This window comes from Trachemys scripta, chromosome 1, assembly GCF_013100865.1.
Source record: "Trachemys scripta elegans isolate TJP31775 chromosome 1, CAS_Tse_1.0, whole genome shotgun sequence".
NCBI lineage: Eukaryota > Metazoa > Chordata > Testudines > Emydidae > Trachemys > Trachemys scripta.
In genome coordinates, this window is record NC_048298.1 from 285,816,197 (window position 1) to 285,830,555 (window position 14,359).

General features: G+C 45.4%; 1 protein-coding gene across 6 annotated transcripts in view; it reads right to left on the reverse strand.

The window, feature by feature from the left end:
- Positions 1-14,359, reverse strand: part of ENOX1 (ecto-NOX disulfide-thiol exchanger 1) — a 497,518-nt gene that overhangs the window by 104,478 nt on the left and 378,681 nt on the right. The window lies entirely within an intron of this gene.

The following is a 14,359-nucleotide window of genomic DNA, read 5'->3' on the forward strand; positions in this document are numbered from 1 at the left end:
TGGCTAATGATCTCCAAATATAGAATCATAGGACTGGAAGGGACCTTGAGAGGTCATCTAGTCCAGTCCCCTGCACTCATGGCAGGACTTAAGTATTCTCTAGACCATCCCTGACAGGTCTTTGTCTAACCTGCTCTTAAAAATCTCCAGTGATGGAGATTCCACAACCTCCCTAGGCAATTTATTCCAGTGCTTAACCACCCTGACAGTTAGAAAGTTTTTCCTAATGTCCAACCTAAACCTCCCTTGCTGCAATTTAAGCCCATTGCTTCTTGTCCTATCCTCAGAGGTTAAGAAGAACAAGTTTTCTCTCTTCTCCTTGTAACAACCTTTCATGTACTTGAAAACTGTTATCATGGCCCCTCTCAGTCTCCTCTTCTCCAGACTAAACAAACCCATTTTTTTCAATCTTCCCTCATAGATCATGTTTTCTAGACCTTTAATCATTTTTGTTACTCTCCTCTGGACTTTCTCCAATTTGTCCACATCTTTCCTGAAATGTGGTGCCCAGAACTGGACACAATACTCCAGCTGAGGCCTAATCAGCAACACAAAAATAGTTAGATTTTTAAAAATCTGCCGCTGCAAGCTCCCACCTCACCCCACACTGATCATATTTGTGCAAGTCAATATTGGTTGTTAAGAACTTGGGTGACTGGCAGTGATATTACCTGAGTTTTGCATGTTACAATATACAAATTACCTCATATAAGTGAAGGGGAAAAAACATTTATAAGTGGTTTTATTCATTCCACCTTGCCTAGCCTTTCCTCTGCAACACAAATTATAACCTCCCTCCCTTCTCATGATGTCCTTCTAATTCACTGTCATTGGCATGGGCATAATTGGGGGGCAGCATAGAAGGGCACTGCACCGCCCCATACTGCCTGCGTCAGGCAGGCATGGAATTTGCCTCCCATGCATGGCCCCATTGGCCTGGCTGGAGCTGCACCCCCAAATACATAAGTCAAACCATGCCTGTGATCATTGGTTTGCTGTTCTTGGGACGTGCTTTTCTCTTACCAAGAAACAGGATGAAGAAAAGCTAAAGAGGGAACATCCTGGGAATATTGAAACTTCCATATTCCTCAGAATCCATAACAAAACACGCACAATCACTTGTTCCAAAGCACTTATATTAATAATTAAACAACACTCACTTCTAGAAAAGTAGAAACACTTCTTGTTGTATGTTGAAACAACAGAATGTACTTAAATTAAACAGAGCTCACCATGTCCTACAAGGGATTGCTAGGAAATCTGTCCAAAAAATAAATGTTGAAAATCTTTTAAGATGTGAAATGTGATTTAATTTACAGTGAAGAAACTGGCAGCCCAGTGTAACAAAGGGCTTTGGCACACTGCCATGCAATAAATCACTTGAACTTAACAAGACCACTACAACTACATGTCATTTCTCAGCAAACTGGAACCTGTCACCAGGCCAGTATGATACAGTAGGGCAGGTATAGATGCACAGTACCTTCTCTGTTAATGCTGACATTATGTAGTAAGGAATAAAGCTTGTGGGCTATACTCTGACATCACAGAAACAAAACTAATACAAAGAAAGAATCTGTGCATGCTACTGTCGTCATCACCTTGACTGGATTTTCTGCTATCTGTAATGTACTGTGTTTAATTAGCTGATCTCCTTAATAATTGGGATTGATGTGGTCTTTGTTGTAGGTGGCAGATAGTTCTGTCGATAGTCGAGACTGTCACAGCTACTTTTGTGTTTTTATCTCATCAGGAAAGAGCTCCATGAGGAGGTCCTGAGAGGAAGAGGCATCATAAATGTGCCTGGGCTCTGACAGGTTCCCCTATGCGTAGGGACTCTCCTGAAATAACAACCTGCCAGGGCAATAGAGCATGACAGCTTTATGAGGCTCCTTCTTCTCCGTGAAGACCAGGAGGGTACATTTGTTTCAAGTGTCAGATGGTTTCCTTTACTGAGGGAAAAAGACAGGGCCTCATTTATCAGCCAGAAAGTCATTTGTCTCATCCAAAAAAAACCTTTCTAATTTCTAACGCTGGAAAACGTTTGCTTCCCCCCATTTTGCTCAAACCCTTCCAAGTCCCCATCTGTTACACCATATGCACCCTATGCCTTCCCCCTCTCCTTTGCTGCCTCCATTCTCACACTCTCCCTTTTGCATCCTTTCTCCCTCTACATCTCCATCTTTCCTTCCTCTCCTCCTTTGCTCTCACATTTCTGCCCTGCTCACACCACCTCAAATATCTTTATAATAATAAAAAAACTACAACCTTTGGGCCCAATCCCGTGAACGCTTACTACCAGACAGAGCTCTCTAATGTGAGTGTTCCCAATGAGGGCAGTAATCATATCAGCCAGTAATATTATTAGGGTCTGGTCCTTCATTTATAAACAACTAACTAAATCAAGTTTTAAAAGTGCAGCCATCATGAAGTGGGCCCAACTAACCAAAATATTTGCTCTATCTCACTGGTGTAACCCTGTCCTCTCTTCTCTGCTCCAGTTCCTTATTATCGTCACTCACGACATCATATCCACACAGTATTTACCTTCCACTTCAGCAAAGCATTTAACCTCTTCTTAAGTCCATACCTATTCAGAAAAGCACTTCAGCATGTTCACTGACTTCAGTGGGACTTGAGCCATTGCTTCAGTGCTTTGAGGCTTGATCCTGTTAGGTGTTGAGTGCCCTCAACTCCGATGTAAGTGAACACCTTGCAAGATCAAGATGACTAGGGATGTACTGCTGAATTGAAGCCTTTGACTGAAAACTCTTTAGAAGCTAACTCTTTTATTTGATTGTAAAGCACCACGTGCATTTATAGGCCTATATAAAACAATACATAAAAATAACAGAGAGAAGTCTTATTAGTGAAATTCTGGCTCCACTGAAATCAGTAGCAAAACTCCTTTTCGCTTTGATGGGGGCAGTGATGAGCTGCCAAAATCTTAGGAACCGGTTCCCTACCGGATCTTCGGCGGCACGGTGGCGGCGGGTCCTTCAGTGCCAGAGCGAGTGAAGGACCCGCCGCCGAAGACCCAGTAGGGAACCGTCCAGTGAGTACAAGCCCCACCCGCCTCCCAAAACAGCCTATCCCCCCCCATCTGACCCACCCATGTCCTGCCCCCGACTGCCCCCCTCAGAACCCGCAACCCATCAACCCCCCCCGCTCCTTGTCCCCTGACCACTCCTTTCCGAAACCCCCCACCCCAACTGCCCCCAGGACCCCACCCCCTACCCAACTCGCCCTGCTCCCTGTCCCCTGACTGCCCTGACCCCATCCACCACCACCCCAACAGACGCCCGGAACTCCTGCCTACCCAACCTCCCCCCCCTGTTCCCCATCCCCTGACCGCCCCTCCCAGAACCTCTGCCCCATCCAACCCCCTCACTGTGCCCGGGACTCCCTGCCCCTTATCCGACCCCCCTGGCCCTTTACCATGCTGCTTACCCCCGCCACCCCCCTCTTCTGGAGCCTCAGTGCATGTCGTCCAGGAGCAGCCCTGGACAGCACTGCAGCGGCGTGGCTCCGGGGGGAGCCTCAGAGATTCTCATGGGGGCCCCTGTGGGGCCTGGGGCAAATTGACCCACTTTCCCCCCCCCGGGCGGCCCTGGAGCTCGCAGCCCCCACCCCCCCTTACTTTGCCGGCGGCTGCTCAAAGCAGCAGGTCTGGGGAGCTGAGCTGCTGGCGGCTTGGCACGCTGTGGCTCTGGAGGAGGACGAGGTGGGAGAAGCGGGGGAGGGGCCGGGGGAGATCCCAGCTGGGACTCCTGGGAGCTCAGGTGGGGGACAGGACGGTCCCAGGGGCCGGATGAGGCTCGCGGACCGGAGTTGTTTGCCCACCTGCCTGACCCTTTAACAGCCGGTTCTCCACCGGCGTCTAATTTTAGCAACCGGTTCTTGCGAACTGGTGCGAATCAGCTCCAGCTTGCCACTGGATGGGGGCTAAAATTACACAGTACTGGAGAAACAAAGGAATCCAAGACAGATGAAACACATGGAGGGAAGTGATTATTCCCCTCTATTCGGCACTGTTGAGGCCACATCTGGAGTATTGCATTCAGTTTTGGGACCCCCACTACAGAAGGGATGTGGACAAATTGGAGAGAGTCCAACGGAGGGTAACGAAAATGATTAGGGGCCTGGTGCACATGACTTACGAGGAGAGGCTGAGGGAACTGGGTTTATTTAGTTTGGAGAAGAGAAGAGAAAAGAAGAGAAGAGATGAGAAGAGAAGAGAAGAGAAGAGAAGAGAAGAGAAGAGAAGAGAAGAGAAGAGAAGAGAAGAGAAGAGAAGAGAAGAGAAGAGAAGAGAAGAGAAGAGAAGAGAAGAGAAGAGAAGAGAAGAGAAGAGAAGAGAAGAGAAGAGAAGAGCGAGGTGGGGATTTGATAGCAGCTTTCAACTACCTGAAGGGGGTTCCAAAGAGGATGGAGCTCGGCTGTTCTCAGTGGTGGCAGATGACAGAACAAGGAGAAATGGTCTCAAGTTGCAGTGGGAGACGTCTAGATTGGAAACACTATTTCACTAGGAGGGTGGTGAAGCACTGGAATGGGTTACCTAGGGAGATGGTGGAATCTCCATCCTTAGAGGTTTTTACGGCCCGGCTTGACAAAGCCCTGACTGGGATGATTTAGTTGGTGTTGGTCCTGCTTTGAGCAGGGGGTCAAACTAGATGACCTCCTGAGGTCTCTTCCAACCCTAATCTTCTATGACTCTATGATTCTATGACAAAGGAATGAGCCATTAGACAACATTCGGGGTGGAGACCATGGTTATACAGCAACAAGAAGGTAGATAGAAAAATGAGGCAAGGAAGAATAATAACACTGGACAAACCTACATGAAGTCTTTTATCCTACAATAGGTCCTCTGCCATTGCAACAGAATTCTGGACAAAACATTTAAAAAAATATCTGTATGTAAGAATATAGAGACTCAGTTAAGGCTTACTAAAAAAATTTTTAGAAAAAAACCAAACAAACAAAATGCTGAATTAATATGCTAGCCAAAGGGGCTGAATGGATCATAAAGGTCTTTTACAAATATATAAAAGGAACAAGAAGTACCAGAGTATAATTATATTAATGATTAATTTTTTTTTATTTGTATTCTGTTAGCACCTAAGGACACTAGGCCCCATTGTGCTAGGCACTATACAAACACTTCATATGAGACCATCCCTGCCTTGAAGAACTTAATGATGGCTTGAAAAATTACTAAAACAGCTAACTCCAATTTTTTTAATTAGTCTTTAGCAAAAGGAATAAAGAAGACTGGACAATTAAGGAAAACCTTTTTAAAAACAGCTACCAATAGAAAGCAATTAGGGGAATACTAGGAAATTATGAATATTTAGAAGAAAGTCTGGATGATCTACATCCTGGATGCTAAGACACTTAACTAGCAAACCTATTGTACCTGTAGTGGAACTGACTGTATTTCTGAAAAGTCATGGAACATACTATGGAGTTAATGGATTGTGGGAGAAAGCAATTACAGTGCTGATATTAAAAAAACAGGTAAGAAGGTAAGTGATCCCGGTAACCACCAACACGAGTCTCACTTCTGTCCAGGAAAAATAATGGAGCACATTTTAAAGGTAACCTGAAAAAGGGACAAAACAAAACCAAGGTCCATTCCCTTTTTATTATGCATGAAGAAGGCCGGGAAGGATTTTATTTTATTTATTTTTGGTTGGGAGTTTTTTTGCTTAGATTTTTACATTAGAAATTCAAGTCCTGTCTAGCTGGGAAGACTTTCATGACTTCAGAACTGAAGAAATCATATCACAAGGGAGTAAACTTTGAGCAATTGAGAGGGGAAAGGAATTTTAGCCAGACTGTTTAGAATGCGTCTTTGTTAACACCGTTATTTCCTTGAGAAAGGACATTCAATTCCCATTCATTAAAATGTGAGAGCACTAACAATATAAATCCTTTGAGATATACAGAAGGTCCCTGGGAATGGCCAGGGAAGATCAAAGCTGACATTCATGATATTTCTAAGGTAAAAAAACTACATGACCCCCCCCACCCCCACCAAAAAAAACCACCTTTCAGTCTCTCATTATACATCATAAAGAAAAAATGAGCAAATAGGAAGCTATTGGGCAGTTGAACAGTATCTCAAAAGAAGTGGTGGGACCCCCATAGAGTGGCCAACAGAGTAGAAAATACATTGTAAGAAATAATCTTGCATTGGTAACAAGATGGAGAGAGTGACTAGAAGATTAATAGGTCATTTCTGCCTCTAGATTATATGGACCATTTCTCCAGATATGATCAAAATGCACAGAACAAAATCAGGGGATGGGGTGTAAATGGAGGTTAGTTACTGTGACTGGAAGTTCTTTGAGATCTGTGGGCCCTATCTGTATTCCACACACGTATATGCATATGCACTATGTGCCAAGTCCAGAGATTTTAACAACCGGTGTCCGGTGGTCCACGCATGCACAGTAGATCTCCTCATGCTCCTGAGACAGGCTATAAGAGGCAGTGCAATTTGACGGCCCCTCAGTTCCTCTCTTTACCGTGAATCCAACCAGATTCGAAGCGGAGGGGACAGAGGGCGGGTAATCCAGATAAGGATCACCCATCTTGAAGAACTTCCAGTTACAGTAAGTAACCTCCATTTCTTCTTTGAGTGCTGATCTCTTTGTGTATTCCACATGTGGGTGATTGGCAAGCGGTGCTTAGACTGGAGGTGGTTACGAGGAAGCCAGCAACACAGATGTATGCAGCATTGCCAATCCCACCACTGCATCTACAGCTGAAGCCTGAACAAACACGTAATGCATAGTGAATATGTGTATGGAGCTCCAGGTGACTGCTCTGCAAATACCCAGTATCGGGACTTCCTGCAGAGATGCTACCATGGCAGCCTGTGCTCTCATGGAGTAGGCTGTTATACCATCACCAGGTGGGATGTGAGCTAGCTTGTAGAACTTGATAATGCAGCCAGAAACCCACTTAGAAATCCTTTGAGGGGATATAGCTTGAGCATGGGATCTCTCTGCTATCGCGATGAAGCGTTTTGGAGACTCTAATGGGTCTGGTTCTTTGTAGGTAAAAGGCCAATGCACACCTGATGTCAAGCGAGTGAAATCTCTTCTCTTCAGGAGAAGCATAGGAGTTTGGAAAAAAGACAGGTTAATGAATATACTGGTTAAGGTGAATTTTGGAGGCAACCTTGCGGAGATATTTAGGGTGAAAGTGGAGGGATACCTTGTCCTTTTGAAATACTGTACATGGAGGGTCTACCATGAGGGCTCCCAGTTTGCTGACCCTCCCGGCCAACAGGATGGCCACTAGAAATGCCACCTTCATAGATAGGTGGAACATCGAACATGTCACTAAGGGTTCAAATAGAGGTCTAGTAAGTTTTGACAGCAGGAGGTTAAGAGCCCATAGTGGTGTTGGCTTAATGACTAGTGGGAAGGCCTTGATGAGGCCCTTCATAAATCGTGTTATAGTAGGGTTGATAAAGACAGAGCACCCATCTATTGGAGGGAGGAAGGCTCTAAGGGCTGCAAGGTGGATTCATAATGTGCTGATTGAAACACCATATTCCTTTACAGACAGGAGCTAATCTAAAATGATCAGGATGCTTGGAGAGACTTTGTGAGACTGATTATGATGTATCCATGTAGAGAAACTTTTCCATGTAGCCAGATAGTTGTCCCTAGTCAAATCTTTTCTACTCTAGTGGCTAGTCTACACTAGAAGCGCTACATTGGTGCAGCTGCACCAATGCAGCTGTGCCACAGTAGCGTGTATGGTGAAGATGCTATATGCCAACAGGAGGGAGAATGACACTGGCTTTGTCCCCGCCTCTGCCCTGCCTCTTCTCCACCTCCTCCCCTGAGCATGCCGCATCCCCGCTCCTCCCCCCTCCCTCCTGGAAAGCACTAAGCATTGCCAAACAGCTGTTAGGCAGCGGGAAATGCTGGAGGGGGAGAGGAGCAGGGACGCGGTGTGCTGGGGGGCGTGGGGGAGAGAAGAAGGCGAGGAGGAGGGAGCTTGGCTGCAGTTTTTCCCCATGGGTGCTCCAACCCTGAAGCACCCACGGAGTCGGCACCTCCCTCCCGCTCACCTCCTTATCTGAATATCGGGACAAATGGCGTCCCAATCGTACATTGATCAGGACGCGGGACAAAGGGTTAAATATCGGGACAGTCCCGATTTTATCAGGACATCTGGTCACCCTAATTTTCTATGACCTATAGTGCTAACATTGCTTTAGCATGAGTATGAGGGTTTATAGGCCTCTTGGGGAACGTGTGCTTTGGGGAAGGGATGAATGGTGAGAGTGTGGAAGGTCAGGGAAGGAGTGCCGGGTATATACAACCTCATGGTAGGTGGACACAAGAGGTTGTGAACTCCATATAAGTAGCATGCTTCCTGAGAAGAAATCCCCATGAAGAACACATATTGCTAACACTTATTACAACAATCTGTAACCCACTAAACCCCCATTTTTGTCCTATGACTACAGGGGTGTTAACAGGCCACACCTACTTGAATCGTCCCTTATTACCTTTCCCAGACCTGAATAAGAACTCTGTGTATCTTGAAAGCTTGTCTCTCACCAACAGAAGTCGGTCCAATAAAAGATATTACCTCACCCACCTTGTCTCTCTAATAAAGAGACTAAGATTATCTGTAGAACTTTAACATGACCAGTAAATTGGTGGTGTGACAGCTATAATACACTCTGTTTTGCTGATTACCCTGCCATAAGCATCGGGTCAAGCAATTAATGTATGTGTTGAACACATGACCCAAATGTTTAGGTGTAATCCTCTTGCTAATCTTTCAAATACCTGCAGTCAGAAACTTGCGGCAGAGATTTCATTACCTGTAGTTCTTTGGTGGCTGGGCCATAAGCTAAAATGTTCTGATTGCACTAGTCCTTGTTAATAAGAAAGTATTTTACATTGAGACCAACATGCACTTTGTATATGTTTGAGACAAATACACTTAAACCCCATTTCCTTAACACAATTCTTCTCCACTACTTTTGCTACTCATTTTTCCTTACTATTTTGGTACTTTTAAATAACCTCTCAGGTTCTTCCTTTACATTTCTCTTTTCAGGAAGATTGTGCAGCATACCCTTCTTACAAGTACTGTAATGCTGATATCAATTGTCCATAACACTACAGTATTACACTAGTGTAAGCTATTGTATTTTAGAATCTCACTGGCTCCACATAACTTACTGGACAGCACACCTCTTCTGGATAGCTATGCTACTTGATGGTATCAAGTTTAATTTCAGATTTTTGTTTACAAAGAGTGTTATGCTGATATGGCATACATGCATAATTTTATGTGCATGGGAATGATGTAACCAAGTCAGAGAATATTCCTTAAATCAACTATGAGATATGCAAGATTCTTGAAAGGAGAAGCCTGTTTCACAATTCCTTGTTTTACACTCTTAGGCTTACTATATATATGTGAAATGTGAAACATTGTCCATCTGTTCATAAAGAGTTTGCAGAGAATTTTAAGAAGACATGTTAATGAAATTAATGGGGCATATTTACAACATTGATAAAACAACAACTTGGAGCATCTGGAAAGCTCATAAATTTGGTATTTATAAACATACATGGATTGTGACACCTTTAGCCAAATATGTCTTTTCAGTGTCCTTGCCCCCACATGACAGACCGGCCAGGGGCTACCTTCCTTCCGGGTACTGCTGAGAGTTTGTCAGGCTTGTGTAAGCCTCATGCTTTGAAAAATTTACCTGCACCAAGGCCAATTTTGCTTTTAAGGAAACATCACAATTCTGTACATGGCAGGAACTAACCAGACAGTAATATAAGTCTTACCTGAGGCCTGATATACACTACAAAGTTAGGTCAACATAAACCACCTTGCGTCGACCATGTGTCTGCACTTAAATTTGTCTCCCACTGATGTAAACACCCATTACATCAACATAGCAATGTTACCTCCCCAAGTGGCGTTGAGCCATGGTTGATGTAGAGGTTGACACAGCACAAGTCTAGACACTGCATTACCCATATTCACCCTAACAGTCCTCCAGCAGCTGTCACAGTGCCCAACACTGACCACTCTGGTCACAATTGTGAACTCCACTGCCCAGCGGCCCCGTGAATTTTTGAAATGCCTTTTCTTGATTGTCCAGGATGGCAAGTACACCTACAGCTCTCCATTATTGTGTGCAACTGCCCAGCTGACCATGCCGGCTACATACTTCAGAAGTGCTCTGGCTTCAAGTAGACAGGAGATATTGGATCTCCTGAGCCTCTGGGGAGAAGAGGCTATGCAGACACAGCTATGGACCAGCCATAGAAAGATTGACGTCTACGAGCAGATTTCATGGGGGATGCAGGAGAAGGGTATGACAGGGACCAGCAGCAGTGCCATGTGAAAGTGAAGGAACTTCAGCAGGCATACCACAAGGCCAGGGAGGCCAACAGTCGATCCAGTGCCAAGCCTCAGACCTGCTGCTTTTAAAAAGAGCTGCTTGCCATGTTCGGCAGAGACCCCCCATGACCCTGCAGATCATCATGGATACCTCTGAAGAGCCCAACCCACAGCCCCCTGGCTTGAACAGTGAGGATGAGAAGGCGGTGGAGGAGGATGAGAGACATGTGACTAGGGCCCAGCTATGTCGCAAGCCAGGACTTGTTTGGGACTCCACCACAGTCCAGTCAGTCCTGGCAGTCGAGCCCAGTGAAAGGGAAGGATCATTGGATAAGTGTGTAAATGTATTTCTCACAGTGATGACGTTAGGAGTTAGGAATCCCTAACTTAACAGGATGCAGCTCATGACTTTTCATTAATTTACTCGTACTAGAAGAGGTAAGGTACAACAAAGAGAGGTAGAGTTGCGATCTGCTTTTCATTGCTCCTGAGAGATCTCGATGAAACTTTCATGAAGGCATTCTTCAATCCTCTCCCAAAGGTTTCTAGGGACGGAAGTCTTATTTCTTCATCCACGGTAGGGCACTTTCCCGTGCCAGTCAGTGAAAACTTCAGCAGGCACCATTGCAGTCAGTACACAAGATAGCAGCATATAGGCCTAGGTGGCTCCGGGACGCCAACAGCAGCTGTGCTCTCTGTGTTACCCTCAGGAGTCATACTCACTGTGGCTGGTGCTGTGAGTGGTGCCATGCACCAGTAATCCCAAGCAAAAGAGCCAATGAGCATGTGTTGTTGAAAACAGTAGGGGAGGAAGGGAAGGGAAGGGGAGTTCTGAATCTTTTGCTTTCTGTTGTGACTATTCTGACAATGGTACCTCTGTGTGTTTTATCTGCAGTTGCTGCCATTGTGACCTTGAGGGGTTCCTCCTCCACACCTGCCGAACGCCTGAGCCAGATAGGGAGGAGAAAGAAAAGGACTCAGGCTGACATGTTCAATGAAATCCTGCAAGCCAGTGCTGCATCAGACCCTGAGCACAGGGCCTGGAAGGTGAACATTGCAAACAGCCTAGAGAAGGAAAGAGTGCAGAGGAGAAAGGCCCAGGAGTCCCAGCAGGAAAAGGAGAGGAAGATGCACCAGGAGGTAATGAGGCTTCTCTGGCAGCAAACACAGATCCCGCAGACTCTTGTGGACCTACAGATTCAACAATCCAGGGCTTGCCCCCCTCTGCAGTTCATGGAGAACTCGATTGCAGCACCACCCCCCAAACATTCCTTATGTCATCAGGGGCTGCTGCCTACCTCTCCATCTGGGGGGACATTAAAGACTACCAAAGCTTCACATACACTGACCTGTGAAAGCCACAGTTGGAGTATGTAGCTAAAATGTACATGAATGTTCTTTCCCCTTGTAAAGTTCTGTTCTATTAATTTATTAAGTTTTCAGTGTATTTGCTTTAAAATTGCACAGATTTTTCTTTTCACTGATTGTTTGGAACATAATTCATCTTTATTAGTTCACAACATATGCTGCAGAGTGCCTAGCAGTTCTGAGAGCACCCACTTACTGGTTACTGTACAGTGTGACACAACTCATAGGATCCGTAACAAACAAAATGAATAGGTGCAATGACAGTGTTACATTCATACAGGTACACCAGCACCACACAGTTCTTAACAGGCCAAAAACACAGGGACAGGTAGAGCATTACTGTGTCTCACTGTTAAACTACTCTTTCAAAGCCTCCCTGAGCCATATAGCTCCGTGTTAAGCTCTTTTAATAGCACTTATATCTGGCTCTTCCAACTCAGCAGACAGCCACTCCACCTCTGCACTCAACCCCAGTGGAAATGTTTTCCCTCTTTGGTTCACAGATATTATGCAGGACACAGAAGGCAGCTATAACAGTGGGATATTTTTCTCACTGAGATCCAATCTTGTGAGTAAACAACATCAATGTCCCTTCAATCTACCAAAAGCACATTCAACTGTCATTCTGCAACTGCTGAGCTGCTAGTTGAATCTCTCCTTGGTGCTGTCGAGGTGGCCAGTGTATAGCTTCAGGGGAACTGGGGGTAGGCTGGGTCCCCCAGGATCACTATTGGCATTTCAACATCACCAGTGGTAATCTACCAGTCAGCAAAGAAAGTCCCTGCTTGTAGCTTTCTGAACAGCCCTTTGTTCTTAAAGATGTGTGTGGCATGCACCTTCCCTGACCAGCCCACAGTGAAGCTAGTGAAGCATCCCCAGTGATCCACCAATGTTTGCATAACCAGAAAAAATCAGCCCTTTCTGTTGATGTCACGCTCTGGCAAGGTGGTCTGCCAAAATAGGGATAGGTATGGCATCTATTGCTCCAACGCAGCTCAGGAACCATACTGCTGCAAATCGAGCCACTATGTCCTGCACATTGCTGAGAGTCACACTCTTGCATAACAAGAGGCGATTAATGGCCCTGCACACTTGATGACAGCTCCCACAGTGGGTTTTCTGAAATGATTCCCTGCTGACTGGCAGCAATCTGGCTTTGCAAGTTTCCACAGTGCGATCGTGACTCACTTCTCCACTGTCAGTGCAGCTCTCATTTCATTGTCCCTGAGCTGGAGGGTCGGGGCAAGCTCAGCACATAGATCCAGGGATGTGTCCTTGTGCAGCTGAAAGCTCTGCAGCCACTGCTTGTCGTCTCAAGCCTGCACTATGGCATGATCCCATCAGTCAGTGCTCATTTCTCAGGACCATAAGCGACACTTCACCATCGGCAGCTGCTCCACCACCACCAACCTTGAGCTGATTCTTGCTATGTCCCACAGCAATCTGTCCTCCAAAAACTGTCATGTTTCCTGTTGATTTGGTTCTTTTCGGGTTCTGCAACTACCAGAGGATTGTGTGTTCTATGCTTGCAACGCTCACCACAATAGTGCAGAGCTGTGCAGGCTCCATGCTTCTGTCAGAGACGGTGGACAGCGAGGAGGGCTGCATGGGTTTTGGGGATTTTGAAAAGAGGAACGGAAATTATGGGATATGGATGATATTATGGGATGGAGACAGTTGCACACTGGGAAGTTGACTTCTTGCTCCCAGTCACCCCTTTACGACCCGTTTCTATGCCACCATGCATAGCCAAAACTTCCCAAAAAAGACAGTGAGCTGAATGATGGGGGGGCGGGGGGGGAGAGGGGAGGGGCGAGTTACACACTGGGATACCTACCTATGGTGCAATGCACTGTGCATTGATATAAGCACTGCTGGTGAGTACATGCACTGCCAACACTAGGAGCCAAATATGCATGCACACAAGTGATATACTAATTGCGGGGGCTTTATATCAATATAATTTGCATCGACCAAAGTTTGTAGTGTAGACATAGCCTGAAACTACAAGGCTCTCAATTTTCCCAGTGACAGATATTCCACAATAGTTGACGATTAACAAAATTATTTAGATGGCTTTAACTAAGGCCCAGACTGCTGACACTAGGTGATTTTTTAACCCTGCTGAAGAAGACATTTTTAAATACTAGAACCAGCTGTTGTACATGAAAGTTTTGGAAACCTGGTATGAACAGAACAACATGGCCATGGTGGTGCTCACTTTCCTTTTTCTCACACATTATTTTTCAGTTCCTGAGATGTAAAATGACCTGCCTATCCAAACTACCATGGGTATTAAGTGATCTTGAAAACTCACCCACTGCACACGTCCTCAGATAATAACTCCGTCTTTTAGCATGATCCCACAGTGTTTATGGTGCATATAGTTAATGTGTATGTAAATAGCAAAGGCATAATTAAGACACAAAAGTGCAACATGCATATTGGTCTCAGACTGAAAAATTTTCTTAATTTTTTTTTCTTGTATGCATAAGCAGGATGCATCTTTGTGACTATAATTAGATCCATTATTTGAGGAACTTGGGGTAATTGGAATCTAGCCTTTTTCCATGTGGATTGGGTG